The sequence below is a fragment of the Octopus sinensis genome, linkage group LG1, assembly GCF_006345805.1.
Source record: "Octopus sinensis linkage group LG1, ASM634580v1, whole genome shotgun sequence".
NCBI lineage: Eukaryota > Metazoa > Mollusca > Cephalopoda > Octopoda > Octopodidae > Octopus > Octopus sinensis.
Window position 1 is genome coordinate 199324609 of NC_042997.1, and position 24511 is coordinate 199349119.

Consider the following 24511-nt stretch of genomic DNA (forward strand, 5'->3'; position numbering starts at 1 on the left):
CTGGCAAGCCAGAAGGCTACACCAGGCTCCAATCTCATCTGGCAGAGTTTCTACAGCAGGATGCCCTTCCTAGCACCAACCACTCTGAAAGTGAGTGGGGTTTTTCCTTTTTATGTGCCACCGGCATGAGGGTCAGTCTCATTTGAATGCAGCTTTTTACATGGCACCAACACGGGGGGGGGGGTCAGTCAGCCGGCACTGGCAACGACCACGCTCCAATGGTGCTTTTTACATGCCACCGGCACAGGATAATAATAACATCATTATTACTTTTATACAGAATCATTTTCATTACTGTTTGTCAGAAGGGGTAAAGCTCAAACCAAAACATTTTGCAATGTTTAGTGTTTTTAGAGAGAAGACTGCAAAGAGTAGAACAAAGTATTCATTTTACCCTGTCATAAAAAAAAGGCTCATAGCCAGAAAGAAGAGTGATGCTGTGTGGTATTCTGTTGATGCTTGCTTTAATTTGTTGATATGTGAGATAGAATGGAAATACTTTGTTATTGGTACAGCATTTGTTCTTCTGCTTCTGTATTCTTAACAGCTCCAAATTACCAATTATTTTAGATTGCTTTTGAGAAATGCTGTGGTCTCTTGATATTTCAATCACAATTCTGAAACAGATATTTCTTTATTAACTGCCATCATGTTGAGTTATTTACTTCAGTACTATCCAACAAGGTAACATGTACATTATTTCTCAACCTGCTAGAAATGACAGTCAAATTTTCCTCAAATAACACCATGTATCTCATCTGTAACACCAGACTTGTTTCTGTTCCCCTTTCATACATTAACCTCTCAACACCAAGAATAAATCCGTCTCCCATACATGACTCTCTTAAAAATAGAATAGCACATTGGATACTTTTGTCCTAGATATACAAACCATGGGTATGTCACACCGGGAAAGCCCTGTCACCAACAAGATTGTTCAACCAAGGTTGACTATAGTGTTGTTGATAAGAGCGCGGGTTATTAACCCTCTGATTCTGAGTTCAGTCCCAGGCAGGGACTTGAGAAATAATATCAACAGAAAAAATAACTTCACCAAAAAAGAATATCTTAGGAATGAGAACAGTGTACCCCATTAATCAAATAAAGGGTTGAGTTTAAAATTCCACCAGAACACCTGATGAAAGCTGGAGGGTATATCATCAAAAACTTGGTAACAACAAACAAGGTGAGGACACTTGTCTGTCCACTGTAAATACTGTGTGTGTATATATATATATATATATATATTTCTTGTTTGCAACATTGGCTCTAAGGGTACATCAACCAAGGTTGACTAGAGGCTAAACAAAAACACGATCTAATCGTATACTTCATTCCCTTAATATTTCTCTTATTCATACCATTTTGAAAAACAAGATACTCATATTTTTGTCACAGAATCCAAAGAAGTGTGGGCATAATATTTTTATGGGAAAGCGTATGTAATGATTCTGGTAATCAAGTTTGATGCCAATGTCCTTTGAGTCACATTTTCAGTCTTCTTAATTAGAAACTCACAGATAAGATATTCTTTTTGATTAAGTTCTTGACTGGGGTAGCTACAACAAGACTCTCCATTTCTTTGCTCAATCAATACCAAGATCTATCTCTCGTTATCTCGCTTGTTGTCTCTCTTAAATAGGCACATTTCCTTTCATCTCTAATTGTTCTCTCCCTAATTACGCTTTATATTTTACCGTGTTTATAATATTATTCCTGTCGAGGCCGACATTACTCGCTACACACCTCAATTATAGGTTTTTCACTAATTGCACGATAAAAATCTATATTTCACCTTCAGTTCATTCTACGCATTGTTCAAACTTTATTAAACTCCAGATTATTTGTCCGTTTAAAACTTGTCGTATTGAATCGCAGAGAAAGGCCTCCATCTATTGCCATAATAGAATCGTTGACCTAATAACATGTCTATTCTGTTCTCATCAAATTAATGACTGCTGCAACGCATTGCATAACTGTCTCGCATTTAATTGATTAAATAAGGTTACGGGCATTGGCTGTTGCAGAGGACAATAGCTTTCACCATAAGTGTGTGTGTGTATGAATGCATGTGTATTTGTGTATGTATATGCATGAATGTGTTTAATCCCATTGTGTGACATCTTGGATATGCGTCTTCTACTACGGCTTCATGTTGATTGGTACACCTTGTGACTGACAGTTGATGGAAACTGCAGGAACCCATGTTATATATATATATATATATATATATGTACTAGCAGTATAGCCCAGTGTTGCTCAGGCTTGTTTTCTTTTCGACCCTTTAGAAATGAAATTTTTGAAAAGTAAAAATTTTGCATTATGTAGTTTGTTATTTTTCTTAACTGAACAATTTTCTGGTTGAACTACACCGAAAAATGGCAACACACCAATCAAAAATCCTTAAAAAAAATAGGGATTTTCATAGAAAAAAAGCACCTTTTTGATGTAAATAATTTTTGGTGTTAACATGGTCCGATTTGAATTTTTCTTCTACGGAAGTAAGAGCAAGCCTTCTTCTATCATACTCTCAATTTTGGTCAACTTGCGCTGCAGGGTCTCATATGAGATAGTGTTAGTTGAAGGTTACCAAACCTGCTATACACAGACAACTTCAGCTTTATATAAATATATATATATATATACTAGCTGTTGGATCCGGAGTTGCTTGTGTTTTCCATGTGTTGAAGCTAAGCCCACCCCTGACCTTGTATTGAAATCTCCTATGTTCCCTGTGCCAACTATTACCCATTAAGACCTTATATTTTGTTTGGCAGGCTATTGCAGAATGAGTAGATGTGTAGCAGATGGAGGGAAAATGGTCAGAGCGGGCGACAGAGTTTTGTTGACGGAGCAGTGTTTTTGCAGTCGCCGTTGCCATGTTCAATGGTACAGGCATATACTTACAAAAACTCACTGCCATGAGCTTCACTCACTCATTGATTGTTATCAAAATCGGGCAAAAAATACAAAAGCTGCAGGAAAAATAACATTGTTATGGGAATTTCCATTCAAACGCCTGATTGAGTTTACAAAAATCGATGCCAACTGAGCATTATCGAGTTTTCGAAAAATTCCAGCCTTATTTGAACATTAGGACATGATATGCTATTATGTTAAACCGTTGTAAGTCCAAATTGGAACAAATGTGTTTTCTTCAATATTTATTTTTGCTTGCAATAGCCAGTTCTTTTGGTCAAACTATCTTATCTTCAGTTACTTCAGATGCCAAGATATCCAAAATTGTCAAAGTGTAGTACAACGGTTTTGCTATAAAATGGTGAAACTATTTTTTTTTGTTTTCTGAAAAAGCAATGTTTTGGACTTACAACACTTTTGCATAATAACAACAATATATACGTGTGTGTGATATCATAAGAATTTTATAAACTTTTGAGAGAATGTGAAATACCTTTTTCTTTGGCTTTGAGATATAAATAATAGCATGTACATATGGGGTTGGAAAACTCTTTTGGATCATGTCTACAGGAGACGTGGATTTGTGTCCCATGGACAGCCTTCAACTTTTTCTACTCAAAAGACTTTTTCAACCTAATATTTAAATATTATTGTTCATAGTTTTATTTGATGTTCCCCCAAGAGCCAATGTTGCAAACAATATATCTATATATATATATATACACACAAACATATATATATACACACACACAAACATATATATATATATACACACACACACATATATATACACATACACACACACACACATATATATACACACACACACATATATATACACACATATATATATACACACACACATATATACATACACACACACACATATATATATATATACACACAAACATATATATATATAGACACACAAACATATATATATACACCACACACATATACATACACATACACACACACATATATGTGTGTGTGAGAGTGATGCCACACACACATATATATGTTTCAACAGAGATTAATAAAAGAAAATATATATGAGAGGGTTGATTCATGAAATAAGTATAAGAGTCAATATCATTCACTAACCCCTTGATGGGGATACAGTGAACCAATAACTGAAACCAGTAAAAGAATAGAAGAATGTATGCATGCGTGCACACACCACACACACACACACAGATTCCTTTCTCTTTTTCTCTGTCCAATCAAATTCTAAACTTTTATACTTTTATTTTTTCTCTAATCTCATCTACCAAAAAAAACGAAATAAATGTGAATAGTGTTAGACCTGTATATATAAAAACACTCCTTTCATCAATTTAGCAAGTATTTCCCAAAGGTGCTATAAAACCAGCCAGCTGTTTGGCGCCACATGAATGTCAGTTATCAAGGTGCATATTGCAGAGTTATTGAGTGCAGGTGATTTTCAACAAGGTTCCTAAAATAATTACCAAGAAGTGAGTTCAAGATTAGCACAAGTGGAATCTATTACACAAAACCCAAAGAAGATAAAATCTTTTACCAGGTATATAGGCTTTTGGTAATCACATTCAAGAGGTGATTCCCATATTTATCTTCTTGGAGGAATGCTCCAAAAAAAAAAAAAAATTGACAGTCTTCTGTATTTTGTTGGGAAAGGAGACATGGAAGAAAAACAGAAAACAGCACGGCTCCCATGACTTTCAGAAACATGTTTTCACGCTAAGAGTTGCTGAAGTATGGAACAAACTGCTGGCATTAGTTGCTAGTTGTCGGAGCACTGCATCCTTCAAAACTTCCATGCTTCCTGAGATTCGCCAACATTACACCTGATCTTCTCCCCTCCATACACACGCAAGCATGTATCTGACTCATACACTGTTTGCTTTCCAGACATTTGTACATTACTGCAGATGCTTTATAAAAAAAAAAATCTGAGGTTGATGTATTTGACTAAAAATTCTTCAAGGCAATGCCCCAGCATGGCCACAGTTAACTGAAACAAGTAACAGATAAAATAATATGGGTAATGTATCACTGCACAAAATTACCTCTTAATTGTTTGGAATTAATTAATCTCTTAATTTTGCTCACAACATAATGTGGTGTGTAAAATGTCAACTCAGTAAAAGGTTGACCACAGTGCTATGCATAGCACCTTGGTCACGTCTTTTCTGCTGTTGTCTCAGGCAGAGCAAACCCTTGTGAATAGATATAGCAGACAGTAGTGGACAGAAACTGAAAGAAGCTCATCATTTCCAGACATTTGTACATTACTGCATATTTTTTATGCGCACTTTTGACAAATTGTGGTGCACCTGAGCACTGTATACAATAATTTCATTATTATTATTATTATTTATTTATTCAAACTATGAAATAATGTTAACTTTAGATAGAAGAGTTTCTTTTCAAAATTAATCTGTAAAGATGTAATTTTTGTTTAATAGAGAAAGTCTTATGTATCGCACCATCCTACATACATTTGTTTGCAGATATGGAAATACCAACTCATAAACTTCCAAAAATACCTGCTGACTCATCCATAGAACACAGTGCTATTTTGTCATCACACATTACAAGACTCTGTACTGAACACCTCCATTGTCTCTTGTTTTAATGTTCCCTAATAACACAGGCATTGCATACATCCCACACACTTGCAATATTGGGATAAATATAGTTATACAGATGAGTGTAGATAACAGAAATTGACAAATGCAGGTTTAACTTACGATCCATTAAATTTTGATACTATTCAAATCATATATGTTACACTCCATATATTACCTCTTCCTGCAAAAAAAAGCACACGTTCTACCTTAAACTATTGTAAACATCTTTTACCTGAGTTTTCCTGTGTCTAGTGGCAGAAGCATTAGTGAGCATTTATGTAGCTAAGCCTAAGCAAGAATTATATAGCTTAGTTTAAACTATCAAATTTGTGTAGATTGAAATTGGTTGTAAATAAAAACACTTTCTTTTTTTTCTCACATTTATTCAATAATTAAAATGCATGTTGTTTTGCAAACAGACTTGTTTCTCGTTATTTTGTAATCTGTAATGAATATGAACAAATAGACTGTCTTTATATTTAATGTGTATATTGCAACAGAAGCATTTCTCATTTCCATCTGCAATATCGAAAACTTGAATTCTTGTTCACTGTACAGTGCTCCAGTTCCAGTTCTTATTCTTTTACTTGTTTCAGTCATTTGACTGTGGCCAGGCTGGAGCACTGCCTTTAGTCGAACAACTTGATCACCAGGACTTATTCTTTATAAGTCTAGTACTTATTCTATTGGTCTCTTTTGTCGTACTGCTAAGTTACGGGGATGTAAACACACCAGCATCGGTTGTCAAGCGATGATAGGGAGACAAACATACACACACATATTCAATGGGCTTCTTTCAGTTTCCATCTACCAAATCCACTCGCAAGGCTTTGGTCAGCCCAATGCTATAGTAGAAGACACTTACCCAAAGTGTCATGTAGTGGGACTGAACCCGGAACTATGTGGTTGGGAAGGAATCTTCTTATTTCTTTATTACCCACAAGGGGCTAAACATAGAGGGGACAAACAAGGACAGACAAAAGGAATAAAGTTGATTACATTGACCCCAGTTTGTAACTGGTACTTAATTTATCAACCCCAAAAGAATGAAAGGCAAAGTTGACCTCGGCGGAATTTGAACTCAGAATGTAATGGCAGACAAAATACCGCTAAACATTTCACCCAGCGTGCTAACGTTTCTGCCAGCTCGCCTCTGGGAAGCAATCTTCTTACCACACAGCCACACCTGCACCTAAGTAAATTTATATACTGATAGAGTTTATTTAAAGCTAAGTTGTCTGGACCAACAACATCTAATTATATTGATCTTGCTTTCTCTTTTCTATGCAAATACATGCATTTATTATACACATACACCAAGTCTGAATATATTCTAAGATTATAGGCTTGTGGCTAAGTGGTTGGCGTATTTAGCTCATGAGGTTAATACCTGGCAGTGTGGCGTGTTCTTGAGCAAGACACTTTATTTCAAAGGGCCACATTCTGTGTCATGCTGAATCTCACCGAGAACTTCATTAAGGGGATGTGTGTCTGTGGAGTGTTCAGCCACTTGAATTTTAATTTCATGAGGAGGCTGTTCTGTTGGTGGGATCAACAGGAACCCTCATTATTGTAACCAACAGAAGGCCAGTTAGTTAATAAACACAGATGTCAGTGTGTACACATGACAGAGTGTAAGAACCCTGAGAGAAATGTTAGTCATAAGAAGCATCAGATGTGGCATGCAAGAGAGATATTAGTATTGGTATGGTCATATACTGCGGATGGACGAGGAGAGCTGTGTGAAGAAGTGCCACTCCCAAACAGAGGAAGGAATCCGGGGTACAGGGAGACCCAGGAAGACATTGGATGAGGTGGTGAAGCATGACCTTCGAACGTTGGGCCTCACAGAGACAATGACAAAAGACTGAGACCTCTGGAGGTATGCTGTGACTGAGAAGATCCGACAAATAAAGTGAGTTCACAGTTGCAACCAACACCGGTGTCACATAACCGGCACACTAAAAAGTACTTGGGATTGTAGGGTGACATGCTGTGCTTGAGGAGACCTATTGAGTCAAGTACATCAGCATCAGCAATATCAAAATCAAATCAAATGGAAATTGTAGTTGTGACCCCACTGCTGGTAGCATGTAAAAAGCACACTCCAAACATGGCTGATGCCAGTGCTGCCTTGACTGGCTTCTGTGCTGGTGGCACATAAAAAGCACCATCCAATCGTGGTCGATGCCAGCTCCTCTGGCTCCTGCACTGGTGGCATGTAAAAAGCACCCACTTCTCTCTCGGAGTGGTTGGCATTAGGAAGAGCATCCAGCTGTAGAAACACTGCCAGATCAGATTGGGGCCTGGTGCTGCCTCCTGGCTTCCCAGACCCCAGTCAAAGCATCCAACCCATGTCAGCATGGAAAATAGGCATTAAATGATGATGGTGATGATGTAGCACTGTCATTAAGAAATTTACTTAAGCATCCCATAGTTATAGATTCAGTCCTACAGTATGACACCATGGGTAAGTGTCACCTGCAATTGCCCCTAATTGCTGAATGAATACCTTGGGCATGAGTTTGGGCAGCTGAAAACTATACAAAGCTCATCTCACACACACACACACACACGTGTGTGTGTGTGTGTGTGTGTGTTGCACAACGGAGTACTTGCGTGAATGTTTACATTCATGCAATCTCATTGAAAATTTCTGAGCAATGGACTGTGTTGTCTGTTGTCATTTTCTTGTCAACAGATTATCCATTAGCTCTGCACTTTCAAAGATGAGTAGAATGAAAACTCCAGCACCTATGAAAAAAAACCCAGAAAGGTTAGTGGCAGAAAAAGTATCCAGCTGTGCTACATTAGCTTGTAGACAGCATAATAAAACAGGAGATTTTATATGTATATTCAAAATGTTTCCTGTAAACGAACTTAAAGTATATATTTACATTTGACACTGTGTTATGCCTCACAACAGGGTATTCTGTTTGTTTTGTGTAGGACACATCTGTCATTTTGGTTCAATATTTTTGCTGAACTTTCTGCATTTCTTCCTCAGCTATCTTCACTTTCACACTGGTGTGATAAATCTTAATTGCTTAATCTTACAGGATCAAAAATATGTCTCACTGGTTGATTATATATTTTACCATCAATCTGTTACTTGTTTCTAATTGCTGGGTTGTCACTATGTTTTCCCAAATCAATGCTGATAAAGTGGTCCTATGACAGGTAGGCAATTGGTCGAAATGGTAAGGCCTTACCCACAAGTGCTTCCTTCCTAGTTACACCATGTTTCTGCCTGGTCAAGAACCATACGGAACACTGGCATGTTGTACATATAATGGAAGGCAAGGTTTATGATATCGGGAGAATATTGCCTTCTCCCATTACATTTTGTTCTTCATGTAGTTCAGGCTCTGGCAGATGAAGAAAGAAGTCTTTAAGTACAACAGCAATTTACAACCGGTTTATTTACAAGTTTCACAGAAGAGGTGAAGTGTGTTGCTCTCGGCAACCATCTCAAGCTGTGGGCACATCACATTGCCTCTAGAGGTACAACATGCAGACAGACCCAACCAGTGAAGTGTGCTCAGCATGCGCTGCTGTGAAGAAGCGGAGAGAGTGAATCTGTTTCTGTTTGGCCCTTATATACAGTTTGCCATCGCGAGCCTCGCTGTGATCTCGCGCATGGCAAATGGATGCAGGTGATGTCTCGTTCCAGTCTCGGTGATGGCAATGGCTACCGCGAGATCTCATCTAATATGGTGCTGACTGCTACATACTCATTCCAGACATTTGTACATTACTGCATATGCTTTATACACACCATATCCAATATGTTGCTGCTGCTACATACTCATTCATATGGGATGCAGCATGACAAATTATTACGCTCTCTCTCTATTCCAGTATACCTGAAATTCTAGCGGGGAATATAGGAGAGGTAGACAACATAGACAAAGTCAGAGAACAGCAGTTGCTGCTTTTGTGCCCTTATCAGTGTTGTGTATGACTCTGAACAGATTTTAAAAAAATACTGAATCTATTGATGGATGTTGCAATTATTTCTGTACCTGTGCCGGTGGCCTGTAAAAAGCACCATCTATATGTGGCTGATGCCAGCGCTGCCTTGACTGGCTTCTGTTCCAGTGGCACATAAAAAGCACCAACCGATTGTGGGCATTGCCAGCCTCCCTTGGCACCTGTGCTGGTGGCACATAAAAAGCACCCACTACACTCACGGAGTGGTTGGCGTTAGGAAGGGCATTCAGCTGTAGAAACACTGCCAGATTAGACTAGAGCCTGGTGCAGCCTCCTGGCTTCCCAGACCCCGGTCGAACCTTCCAACCCATGCTAGCATGGAAAACGGACGTTAAACGATGATGATGATGTATGTGTTTTTGATACTTGTCCAGACGAGTAAGAATCATGGTGCTTGTAAAATGTCATTTTAGTGGTAACCAGCAATGCTGTATATGTCATGGAGGTGGTTATTCATACAGGGACAAAAACTGAAGGGGTTGAGGCATGTGGTTACAAGAAAATATTACAAGTCAAGGCAGTTTTTCAGTATTCCTTTTATATTGTGTAAAGCAGTCCATGTGCTGTGTGCCTGGTGTTTTGTTATCTCATTTTAATAATGTTCCTTTGGTTTTATTACATTAACAAAAAATTCATGAAAGTGTTTTATATTTTATATAAATTATATTATATTATAGAATGTTTAGGTTATTGTGTACGTGTTGAATTTAATTTTGTACATCTTTATGAATAAAAAACATGATTATAAATGAATTTTGTGGAAAGTCTGTGATGTCAGGAATATTAACTACAGCACTTTTTGTTTGATTTTTCCAATATTGTTGTTTTGTTATTAGAATTGCAAAGTTGTACAACTTTCTGTAATATCTGCAAAGATGGGGGAATTTGGAGGTATAAGAACCTGTTACATTATGAGTTTCAGCTTCCACCTTTCAACAATATTTGCTTGAGTTAGGAGAGAATTTCACATGAATTGAAATTTCATTCTTTGATTGGTATTCCAGTCATGACCATCCTGCCTTCTTTTCCATTATATCTGGTATAATCTATTTTGAAGATGGTAAAGTAGTATTTTAAGGAAAATTTGGCTACCATTCCTTGCTGGTCAAGCAGCTGTATGGAGGCATGTTTGCTCACTCAAGACAACAAAGTGAACTGAGGTAGTGTTGTAAAAGTCTGTCAGGGGCCAGTAGAAGGATGTATGAGGGCTGCCAGAAGGTTGCTTGAAGGCAGCCAAAAGGTTGCTTGAGGGCTGCCAAAAGGATGCTTGAGAGCCACCTGAAGGATGCTTGAGGGTCACCTGAAGGGTGTATGAGGGCTGCTAAAAGGATGTTTGAGAGCCGCGTGTGGCTCTAGAAAGTGCAGTTGAGAACTACTGCATTTAAAGGGTTTTCTTATATTAGAGTAGTATCAACCTAATATTTATTCCTACAACGATCTTCTTTGCAGACAAAATTCAAGAAAAAGCTTCATTTCACAGTGGGATTTATCTTATGTAATCGATAACAATGGAAATTTCTCTGTAATTGTTGTTCTTGCTCACTCTATTATCAGACTTTTTTTTTTCGTTTTCCAAACTAATCAGACATTTAGATATGACACAGTTCCAATTAAGTTACTCTTTCCATTATATCAATATGCTTTCCACAATTTTTTGTGTAGGGGTGAGCTGGGGGTTATCAAAGTTCCATTTGTTCTTGTTTTTGTTGTCGTCTTAGTTTTGTTATCAGTTTATTATTTTGTTGCAGTAAAATGCAATAATATAAGCAATTAGGATGTTATAGGCAACTCACTGAGTAGATATCATTTAAAAAGAGAAAAAAAAAAATATTGAGTTTCTATTTTTGTAGTCATCTTACCAAATAACAATAAAATGTATTCTATCTATAAATGAGACACAATGCAAAGAAATCAGAGTTGCTGATGTCTGTGCCATGGAGAGAACAATAAAACCATTTTTAGTGAAATATAATTATTATTCTGTCTCAAAAAGTAGTTTCCTTATATTTTTTAACTTGGAAATTCTGAACATCATCTGTTAAAATGTAATTAATTTTCAGAGTTTCAAATAGACTTTATTTGCATTTTTTTGTCTTTTTTTTTATGCATGCCATAAAATTAAAATGACTCACCCAACTAATTAAATTAAGTTTTGTGTGTGTATAGTTGGTTAGCAATTTATTTTGATGTATTGTGCAGAAACAAGACGTTATTGAGATAAGAAATGAGCAAGGTGCAAGAAGAACTTATTTAAGTTAGACCATTTTTTCCTGTCTCTACTATTACTGTATATCTACTTAGGATAGATGCAGGACAGCAGAAAGATTAAGAAGTTCATTTTGCAATCTCAGGTTCTTGCATTTGATTCCACAGCATGGCACCATTGGTAAAGTCATTTTCATAGCCTCATGTGGACCCTTACTTTGTCGGTGAATTGGACACATAGAAACTGTACAAAGCCCAAAGATGGATTTGATTTTATTCATAATTCAACATCATAATTTTAACATCCACTGTTCCATGCTTGCATAGGTCAGACAGAATTTGTTGAGGCAGATTTTTCTGTGGCTGTATGTCCTTCCTGCTGTGCTCCCACACTTGATTTCAAGTAAGGGAATACTTCCCCATGGCCAGACATGTTTTCATGGAAGATTGGAAGTGGATAGCTTTGCTTGTGGGATGGTCACACTTGTTTGCAACTAAGAGACAGTACCACACACATACATTACACTGGGCTTCTTTTAGTTTCTCTCTACAAAGTCCACTCTCAAGGCTTTTGGTTGGCCTGGGTTATGGCAGAGGACACTTGCCAAAGATGTCACATGCAGAATGGGATGAATCTGGAATCATGTGGTTTCAAATTCAACTTCTTACCATGTGGCCACACCCGACAATTATTTTTACAATACCTGTATCTAATGAATGCTCTACTGTTTGAACAATTTAATGAGCAGGTAATTCATTTAATTGAATAGCTGAATGCTCATTATTGGCCAACATTAATCCATCAATCAATCTGCTCAGTTGAAACATGCTTATGTTGAAATTGAACAGTTTCTTGTTATATTATTAATGAATACAACCCCTGTATCTTACTATACAACTATAAAAATAAATGATTATAATGAAATTATTGTATACAGTGCTCAAGTGCACCACAACTTGTCAAAAGTGCGTATAAAGTATATGCAGTAATGTACAAATGTCTGGCAAGTGAACAGTGTATGAGTCAGATACATGGTTGTGTGTGTATGGAGGGGAGAAAATCAGGTGTAGTGTTGGCGAATCTCAGGAAGCATGGAAGTTTTGAAGGATGCAGTGCTCCGACAACTAACAACTGATGCCGGCAGTTTGTTCCATACTTCAGCAACTCTTAGCGTGGGCTTTTAATTTCATGTAAAAACCACTGGTCATGGTGCTTCATTAAAAGCACCCAGTACACTCTGTAAAGTGGTTTGGTATTAGGAAGGGCATCCACCTGTAGAAACCAAGCCAAAACAGACTATGGAACCTTGTGCATCTCCTAGCTTTGCCAGCTCCTTTCAAACTATCCAACCCATGCCAGCATGGAGAATGAATGTTAAATGATGATGATGATGAAACTAGTTTTCAAAATTACCAAAAAATTATCTCTCTCTCTCTCTCTCTCACACACACACACACACAATGTGCTGTTTCTGTTTTAGCATAAAAAAATTAACAACAACATAAAATCAATGTTTGGCACTTCACACTGAAAATGTGTAGAATCTGTTAATATATATATATACGACTGTTTTGTGACAAAGAATTCAGATCCATACCTTGGATATCTTGTAGCCCACTTCATGTGGAAACGGTAGTGCTCTCACTGAGTTCCATACTGATAGTTGCTATAACTACGCACAGTCGTATACAGATATTCAATATTATAAATGTTTCAGAAAAATTTTAGCTTTTCGTTTGTCTAGTAGCAACATTCTTCATAAAATATTTGCATTGTATCGAGAATGGCTTCTCCTGGTAAATTTTTTGAACACTTTCAATTAATTTCAATATTTTACTTATTGTCTGACATATTTCTTTAGTTTCTCAATTTGGCTCAATGAAATTCCACTTGGTAGTTAAACAGTAGTTGAAATATTTTTACCCAAGCCACTACAGACTGCTTTCACATTAACAAAATTGTATTTCCATCCTATACTATGCCAAATATTATGATTTAGTAGGTATTAAGGTATTTTCTTAATATCAATTATTGATTATTCTGAAGAAGAGGAAAGAACATATCTCACAGACTTTTCCACTCTTCATATACTAATACATGGCTTCTATAACTAATATATCGATAACTAGGTAAGATTAATTCAGTTAAAAATTTAGTCTGATGTCTTATAAATTTGTAAATAGAATAAAGTATTTGACAAATTATTTAGTACAGGTCCAAGGGTAGGTTAGAGAAGAAGAGTGGTTGGATAAAAGGAATTTAGGTAACAGGGTTTGTAAAGCCAACAGAGAAACAAATTAATGATTGTGGCACTGTACTGCATAACGATAAATGCCTCACACTTAATTGATTAATTAAAGTTGTGAATGCTGACTGTAGCTGTGGACAATAATTTTAATCATGTATGCATACATGTGCAAATGTGTGTGTGCATGCGTTTAGTCTAAATGAGTGGTACCTTGGGCACCTGCCTTCTATTGTAACCTCATATTGACTAGAACTTCGTGAGTGGGATTTTGAAGATGGAAGCTGTGCAGAAACTTTGTGTGTGTGTGTGTGTGCGTGTGATATAGAATATTTATCTAGTGAACTGATTTCACTTGTACTGGTTGTAATTAAGAAATTAATGATAATGTTACAATTTCATGCTATCATAAGAAGTTTTCATTCCATGTTAGTAGGAAAAAGGATGTGTGTCTATATCTGTATTTATGTTTATACCTGTCTAAAAACCTGTTGTGTACTTTTATTTAGGAAAAAGCACCACCTGAACGTGGCCAAGGCTAGTACTGCCTTGACTGGCTTCTGTGCCAGTGGTACGTTAAAAGCACAATGCGATCATGGTCGATGCCAGCCCCTCTCTGGCCCCTATGCCGGTGGCACGTAAAAAAGCATCCACTACACTCTCAGAGTGGTTAACATTAGGAAGGGCATCTAGCTGTAGAAACTTTGCCAGATCAGATTGGAGACTGGTGAAGCCTTCTGGCTCACCAGGCCTCAGTCAAACCATCTAACCCATGCCAGCATGGAAAGTAGACATTAAACGATGATGATGATGATGATAAGTAAACCTCAGTGAAAAGGGCACTGAAATTTTGTTTGATCAATGTATTATTTTTGTTTCCCTTAGTTAATTTCTTGGGGAATGTATTTTAATAATCATTTCATGGATTCAGTTTATAGACAGCAGCCATGTTCAAACAGTTGTACTTAGTCTGGTACTTATTTCATTAACCTCTATTAAGTTTATGGTCAGATGTGAAGCAAAATAACATAAAATGTATCACATCTGACCATACAACATCAAAACCAAAACTAACACACTGCGAGCACGTAATATCAACAAGAAGCAACTAATGACCAATGTAAACAATAAATTTGGTTGTAAAATTGAAAGGCGCAAACTTCAGGACTCCAGCAGTTACATTGGACATACTAGTACAACACTCACTCATAGACTCCCCATGCATTTTACATAAACTAGCTATTTGCAAAAGCAGTAAAAAGCATCCCATAAAACAAAGTAAGATGAAAAAAATACTAGAGGATAATGCGTTCATACTGTAATTCCTCACAAAAACTGATTAACCATCACCACCATATGCCACAATACAATGCAAAAATAAACACGCATATAATACATATGAAAATTAACACTTGGTTACTAACATGAAAAACCTCTAAGTCAAAAGTTTGACCACCACAAACAAATAAACACATGACTTACTGATGTATGAAACCAGCAGTTAAGCAATAACTTTGGTGAGAAAGTCTGCATGAATCCTACCAGTATGTAAGAAAGATCTAGGATGCTAAATATATTCAGTTCTTAAAATTGAAGGTGATGATTTGTGATGAAAATGGTGAATATTAATTCAGGAACTTTATTGCTGCAAATTAGCTGTAAAAAAAAAAAAAAGAAATAAGAAGAAAATACAGAATATCTAAAATAAACTCTAATAATATCATGTATTTAATGAAACCTATATAAAAGAAAATATGGGTACAAGTGAAAACTGTGATTTAAACTATTTTCACTGCTATCTTTAGCATGCTGGTGCTACAAGTAGTATGCTTCATTATTGATATATATATCTGTGTGCCTGTGTGTGCCCTTAATGTAGTATATATATATGTATGTGCATGTGTGCCTTTAATGAAGTATATATATACGTGTATGTGTATGTGCACGCGCCCTTAACCCTTTTGATACCAACCCGGCTGAAACTGCATCTGGCTCTGAGTACAAATGTCTTGTTTTCATAAGTTTTGAATTAAAATCTTCCACCAAACCTTAGTCACAATTTATGTTCCTAACACTAGCTTTATGATAACCAAGTTATTTTACTAAATTCTTTGTTATATTTAAAATTAATTGAGAGAAACAAAGAGTATCTCAAAATAAATACGGTAACAAAAGGGTTAATGTAGTTCTCAGGGATATTCAGCATGACACAAAATGTAACAAAACTGATCCTCTGAAATACAAGTAAAGCTCATTTTTGCCAGCTGAGTGGACTGGAACAACATGAAATAAAGTGTCTTGCTCAAGGACACAATGCGTTGCCGGGAATTGAGCTCTTGATGTTATGAGTGTGAGCCAAAATCTCTACCCACTAAACCACACACCATCACACACACTATGCTGCTGTAAAAGTTCCACTTATGCAGAAGTGGTTATGGAAAAAGATATTTGTCCAAAGTTTCCCACAGTGGAATCAAACTCAGAATGAGTTGGTTGTGAAATGAACTTCTTAACCACCTTGTCATTCTTGCACCCATCAGTATTTTCCCTTTGATCAAATTATTGGTAAATTACCAATTTAGCATATACTCTCTTCCAAAGTATTATTGATAAGAAAACTCAATATTCAAAATTCCCATTAAGAAGCTGTACAAAGGCACTAAAGTCCACTTTATACGCACAGTGACATTTATTTCAAAAATAATCAATCCAGTAACCTTTAATTATTATTGGTTTATAACATCATTTAAAATTTTGCTTTGAAAACTTTGAAGGATCATATTTCTAAATTAGTTCGTCAAAACACAATCATCAAAATTATTGAGGTGGTTTAAACCTTGTATAGGCAAAACATTGTTGTGATTATTCTATCTTATTTTACAATATATATATCAGTGAAGTTTCAGTAATAGCCAAACATTTTAATTACGATAGAGCATTTAAAAGATATAATACATTACATTCTGTGAATAATACCATGATAAAAGTAATGCACACTGCAAAGCAATTTATAATCAAAAAATAAATGGGCAATATTAGTTTTAGATTTACTATAGCCCTTGCATGTTTATTCCAGCTCTATGAACTGAATAATCAATAAAAGTCAATCAACATGTTGCCAGCATCTTCTGTATTACTTGTATGTGACAAGTAATCCCTCTTTACCAATTCAATGAGCAGATAGCATCAGTAATCTAGGATACCAACCACATCCATCTTTAGTTACTTCCTTTACTTAATGTGTAATTTTGAATGGCTATTTCATGGATATTGAAGAGACTTTCTAAATTTAGCTTCGGCGATGATAGAAATAATCTGTAGATATATGTAAATGGCTTCCACTTCTGTGTAATATTTAACAAAGGAAGTAGTTTTCTAGTAAAGTTTCATTTGTTCAGTTTTTATTTTTCCTAAAAAATCTATTTTCTTTTTATTTCTATTTCTTGGGGAAAGAATAATTTCTGTGGCTGGCTGACTGAACTTTGTGACATTCTACATGAAATGTTTTGGTTTCAGTTTAATAAATTGGTGCTTTGAAGTACAAAAGGGGGACATTCGTCATTTCACTCAATAAAGTAATGTTCATCTGCTTAGGTATCAAGATTAAATTTCTTTCTCAGTTTAACTGAATATGTTGCTTTGACTTAGTGTTAAAATGCTTATATATATATATATATATATAAAATACAAAAATAGGACAAGAACACAAAACATCCAGACAGTTAGGTGATACGAAAAAGGGACAACAAACATCCAGACAGATGATACAAGGAAGCAAGGACAGGTCATTCGGAGTTTTCTTTCATCGGTCGAGTTCCAGATTATCTTTGCAATTTCAGCTGGTATATATATATATATATATATTATATATATATATATACACTCTCAGCATGGTTGGTGTTAGGAAAGGAAACATTGCCATATCAGATTGGAGCCTAGTCAAACCAGCCAACCCATGCCAGCATGGAATGTAGGCGTTAAACGATGATGATATATATAAAAGCATAAGATGTTGTACAGAAGGGCAATATATGTATGTATATAGATACAGAGAGGTATATATATATATATATGGAGAGAGAGGGGAGGGCTTCTTTCAGTTTCCCTCTACCAAATCCACTCACAAGGCTTTAGTAGGAGACACTTGCTTGAGGTGCCACACAATGGGACTGAACCTGGAACTACATGGTTGGGAAGCAAGCTTCTTGCCACATAACCATGCCTGCACCTATCTTTGTTAGTTTTGAAGTTAAATTCTTGATGCTAAAGCAGATAGGTTAGACTGCCCTGGCATGTTTACACGCTGCATGAAAGCTTTGCTTGTTTGATCAATTAGCATGCAATTTTTAGAAGAGATTTAGAAGAGACATTAGCGTTATTTTACAGAAACTATCTACCGAAACTATGAAAATTGAGGCAGTTTTTATTTTTGTATTTTTGCGGGGTTTTTTTTTTGCCTACTTGTCACAAGAAGCTGGCTTAAGTTCAAATCATTTTGAGTCTGGAGAAAATATCAGTTGACACCTCCCACTTGCATTTACATCATATTCTGACAGGAAACCAAGAATGATCTTACAGTCTTACCATTCTTGCAGTAACCCATATGAAAGAGTAAACCACATGCTTAAATGATAAAGAGAAAAATGCATTGCAATGAAGTAGCAATTCTATTTCGTCTCTTCTCCTCTTCTTTCCCTCTGTTTTGTATGTAACTACCCCCAGACAGATTGTAAACACTCCTTATGTTCCACTCATGAGATGCCCCTGTGGCAAATAAAAGAAATCAACATCATCATTGTTGAGGCAGTAATGCTTAGCAGTATTTTGCCTCTCACTACGTTTTGAGTTCAAATCCCACCAAGGCTGACTTTACCGTTCATCCTTTCGGGATAGATAAATTGAGTACCAGGGTCGATGTAATCATCTTTCCTCCTCCCCACAAATTCCAGGCCTTGTGCCTATAGTAGAATGCATTGTTCATGCCGGTGGCACGTAAAAAGCACCAACCGATCGTGGCCAATGCCAGTGCCACCTTGACTGGCTTCCTTGCTGGTGACACATAAGAAGCACCAGTCGATCGTGGCCGTTGCCAGCTTCCCCTGGCACGTAAAAAGCACCCACTACACTCATGGAGTGGTTGGTGTTAGGAAGGGCATTCAGCTGTAGAAACACTGCCAGATCAGACTGGAGCCTGCTGCAGCCTCCTGGCTTCCCAGACTCCGGTCACACCATCCAACCCATGCTAGCATGGAAAACGGACATTAAACAATGATGATGATGATGACATGGCAGAATCTTTAGCAATTGGGGCAAAATGCTTAGCCCCTTACCCAAAATTTCAAGCCTTGTGCCTTTAGCAGAAAATACCCTCTTCACAGAATTGAGGTGGTTTCATGGCAAAGAATTCATCAAGGTATCTTTTTACGTCATCCAAGGAATTGAAATTTTTACCATTAAGACTATTCTGCAGACACCTGAATAAGTGGAAATCCGAAGGAGCAATACCGGATGAATATGGAAGGTGGGGTAACACATCCCAGCTGAGCTGCAGCAATTTTTGTCTGGTTCCCAAAGCCTCAAGTGCTGAAAATGAACTTTCTTATCTTCCATTTTAAAGGGTCACAGAATTAACACAGCTTATAGGAACATAAACTTCTTCCACGAAAAGATAGCTTAAACTGTGCTCTAAATGGAGGTGTAGTCAAATCCTATTTTATGGACTCAACCATGTTCTAAAATAAGTCAAAAGGTAAACTACGATAAATCGGCACAAACTTTCCGGACAACCCAATATTTAATACTTTCATTTTGCACCATTTTTTGTGAACAAAAGCATCATTGGTAGCAAGTTTCCAATGCACCACTCACTAGTTCCACAAGACTCACAATGGTGAGACTGGCAAGGAACCATCTGTGCAATAAAGTATTTCTCAAAAGCAGCAGTTTATTCGTTTCTCCACAGTTGTACAGTATCAGTACTGCTTTATGCTGTTTTGAAAACACTTCTAATCAGCAGAGATACTCTCACAGGGTACTAAGTTATCCTCCACATTTCATCAGTATCTCTAGCCATATTTTAGTTAATACAATATAAACAAGTCCAGTGCTGAATTTGATGAGATGTCATATCTGTTTAGATGAATAGCACGATGTATTTATTATCTTTTATGAGAACCTTCATTTGCATATTTGGCAGGAAATTTGGTAAGAAAATAGCTTAAGATTTAAAAGAACTACATAACCATTGGCAATTATCGACTTTAAACAACTAAATTTGAAACTCTGCAAGGCTGTCATAGAACTGGCTATCTAAATAAAGTTGTCGAAGAAATTCAAAGGTTTCACAAAATCCATAAGATTGGAATTTGAATTCTTTTGTTAAAGAGTTTTATAATGGTGCACACACAGATTTTATATCCATTTTGTTTAACACTTACAGGTTTTCCATATATGTATGCTTGCCTGTATTTTTTCCCATTCATAGATTATGTTATTCTAATACCTCTCCATCGAAGCCCGAGTCAAAGGAAAGGAGATGAAATTTCCAAGCGATTTAAGTGCACAAGTCTCCAGTATCCAAGTGGTTAAAAAGTTTCAATTGAAGGGCACCCAGGAGCTATAACCTGGATATGTCCCTGGCCCTTACAGTGTAAGAAGTTAAAGGCTGAAAGACTTGCTTACAGTGAATGTCTCTTCCGCTGTTCAGTTCCCTTGATGGTTTCTTAACATCATCTCTCTTAGAAATAATCTGATGACTTAAAATTTTAGCTTACTTTTCAGGGAGCTGGAATTAAGCATTGACTTCATTGAGGTATTAAGAGTGTTTGGTGTGGCTCTCTGCACTTGTAGCTCAAATCTTTCCTAGGTCAACTTTGCCTTTCATCCTTTCAAGTTCAGTAAAATAAAAGACAGGCTGGTAAACTAGTGGAGTTGTTAGAGAACCAGATGAAATGCCTTGTGATACTTGTTCTGGCTCTTTGCATTGTGAGTTCTTGAGTTGTAGACACAATCTATTGTCCAGCTTAACACCATAAGCTGGAGTGATGGCATTTGGTGGTCTGTATAAGGTGGCAAGCTGGCAGAATCATTAGCATGCCGGGCGAAATGCTTAGCTGAATATCATCTGCCGCTACATTCTGAGTTCAAATTCTGCTGAGGTCGACTTTGCCTTTCATCCTTTCAGGGTCAATTAAATAAGTACCGGTTATGCACTGGAGTCGATATAATTGACTTAATCCATTTGTCTGTCCTCTCTGTGTTTAGCCCCTTGTGGGTAGTAAAGAAATAAGTATTTGGTGGTCTGTAGTGGTGTTTACTCCATTGTAAACATTCAGGCCAAGGCTCTGGTTTGAGGATAACTTCCTATTTTCCTCCCATCAGTCTCAGAGATCATGAAAGCCCAAAGGATCACAAATACTGTCCTTCTCTCCTTGACTGAGCATTAAAAAAAAAAAATCCTTCAGATCTTTATTGCTATCTTTTTTATTATAACAGTTCATATTTATGGAGTTTCTAGTGTCACAGATCATAGCTACAGTAGTTCTGTTATCAGAAAACAGTTACAGTTGTTCTACTGTAATAGGTAATAAATATACGGTTTCTATTGTAACAGAATATAGCTGTAGGGTTTTTACTGTATCAGAATACAGTTCCAACATTTCTATTGTTAACAGTGTTGTCTTGTAAAACATGCTTTAATGAGCATATTGAGAACATATATGTATTTTTACGAAATAATCACAACAAAATCTAAATCGGTGTGTATTTATTTAAACATACTTGTTTTACTTTTTCTTCTAATTTCTAATTTGTCTTTTGAAATACACATTTTTCTCTTTATTTCTTTTTAACAAATTATTTATCGATAAATTGTTTTCAAATTTTCAGAACATATTTATTTATCCATATTTGCTTTATTTTAAACATTGTCGCACATAAAACTTCGCTTTACACTATATTTAATGCTGATTTATATTGTTCCATTCTATTTGATGTTATCTTTATTCACTTTTTTTTTTTAAATATAGAGCATGTCTGGAAAACAGCTTAGACAATCAAAAAGTTAACGTTCAGTTTCATATTATGCAAATATATACAAATGAAATGTCTATTTACTATGTCTAAAACATGAAATTATTTCTCCAACTCATGTGACTATTTAAATGTCAGATAAGTTTATTGCTTATAACACTGTTCTCCAAGTTTGAACAAACAATAAACTTACATACAGAGTAAATACCAAATTTTGGTTGTTTACTGCCTCACAAAATTTGTATTATGTTGGCTTTCTACAAAATCTAATAAATATATGGCTGTCATTTATATATTTTCAATGGATCGTTAGTATTAGTTTTACTCGTCAAAACTGCATTATATGTCTAGCCCAATTAGAATAGATTATAATTTTAGTAAAAAATTGCATAATTGCTTGAATTATGTTTATATGGAAAACTATCTGCAGAATTCTGGTGATGAAATAAGACAGTATTGATGGTTAAATAATTAAGATTGCATATCAAAGAGGCCATGGTTATAATTGACTCATATAAAGAGATATCATGAATAGCAATTTATGAACCCTTTTGTTACCATATTTCTACCTTTGTTACCATTTCTACCTTTGTTTCAATCAGTTTTTAAAATAGTGAAGACTTTAGTGAAATAATTATGTCGTTATTAAGTTGCCGTTTGAAATGTAAATTAACATGAAATTTAAAAGAAAGATTTTTCATTTAGATCACTTTGAAACCGGAAGTTTGTGTCAAAGAGCCAGAGACAGCCTCCGGTAGGTTGTTATCAAAAGGGTTAATGTATTCATATTGTAAGGATAGTTGTGGTGGTGGTGGTGATGGTGGTAGGGATGGTTTCTCGCAATATCTGTGAAAGATACATTTGTATCATGAGGTTGAAGTAGAGTTGAAGGATATGTATTTTAGCAGAACAGGAATATAGTTTAACCATGTTATAACTGGATATTTCTCAACCGTTTACTGTTCTCTTTGCACATTTTAAAAATATGCAAAACAAAGCAACATTATGTGTTCTAACAAGCAGCCTGTCATCTTTCTTCACAAGCTTTCAATAGATTCTCGATGTCCTATGTACCCCAGCTTTTCAAATTTAATATCCTTCAATTTATATTATCCTCTCCTCATTTGCATTGATTACTTATATAATATACAGTGCATAAATGCAGGAATTAGTGAAGGCGCATCGCTCAGTGGTTAGAGCGTCGAGCTTACGATTGTGAGGTTGTGAGTTCAAATCCTGGACTGGGCTGCGTTTTGTGTTCTTGAGCAAGACACTTTATTTCATGTTGCTCCAGTTCACTTAACTGTAGAAATGAGTTGCGACGTCACAGGTGCTAAGCTGTATCAGCCCCTTTGCCTTTCCCTTGGCTGACACTGGTGGAGTGGCGAGGGGAGGCCAGTATGCATGGGCGACTGCTGGTATTCCACAAACAACCTCGCCCGGACTTGTGCCTGGGAGGGTAACTTTCTAGGTGCAATCCCATGGTCTGTGTCGTGACCAAAGGGGATCTTAGAAATGCAGGAATGAAATCTGTTTAGGCAGTGCAGCCCCAGTCCAAAGTTTTTTACAAACAAGATAGATTTTTTTCAGTCTTAATATTAAAAACAAATACAGGTATAATAATAATAATTATTATTTTAAAATTTGCACAGGAATCAAATAAGATAAATCCAATAATAGAAAAGTTGTTTCAAACCAGTCCAAAATGTTTATATTGATCCCACAAAATCTTAGGGATGTAACAGCTAATGCTGTCCCACCCCCGGTTCCAAAGCCTATGATTCAGTGCCATTCTTTAACCCTTTTGTTACTGTATTTATTTTGAGATACTCTGGGTTTATTTCAATTACTTTAAATATAAGAAAGAATTTAGTAAAATAACTTAGTTATCATTCAGCTAGTGTTAGGAACATAAATTGTGACTAAGGTTTGGTGCAAGATTTTAATTCAAAACTTATGAAAGCAAGAAATTTGTACTCAGAACCAGAGCAGGTTTCAGCCAGGTTGGTAACAAAAGGGTTAAACATTATAAAACATCAAACTGAACATTGATAGATGGTCAATTTTCGCTTACTTCAGATCAGAGTTAACTTGATCACATATCACAATGTGTCACATACTAAACAGAAGAAATAACAAAAGCTTTAAGTAATTAATTTTACCATCGGAAATTAGTTATCTAGTATCAGAAAAATAACATTTTGTTTTTACCGAATGCAAAAACTTTATGAATAATAATTCACTTTTCAATAATTAACAAAAACTGTAACTACATTACTAAAAAAGCCTGTAGTCTCATGAAATAGGTAATTTGTAGTATTACATAAGTCTGATGATCTGAAAATTCAGTTATTGGGAATTCTTTGTTTTTGTTAGTTATGACTTGACAACACAGAGACACCTAATCAACACAATACTTATCAGAACTTTAAAAAAACAGAAATTACTGCTTTTAAGATAGTGTAACCCCAAATTCATTGTTTTGACAAATATTTTCCATCTCAC

The 24511-nt window shown here is 36.0% G+C and overlaps 1 protein-coding gene across 3 annotated transcripts in view; it reads left to right on the forward strand.

Annotated features, from left to right (window-relative positions):
• LOC115213196 (calcium/calmodulin-dependent 3',5'-cyclic nucleotide phosphodiesterase 1A) overlaps positions 1–24511 on the forward strand; it is a 720553-nt gene that overhangs the window by 473097 nt on the left and 222945 nt on the right. The window lies entirely within an intron of this gene.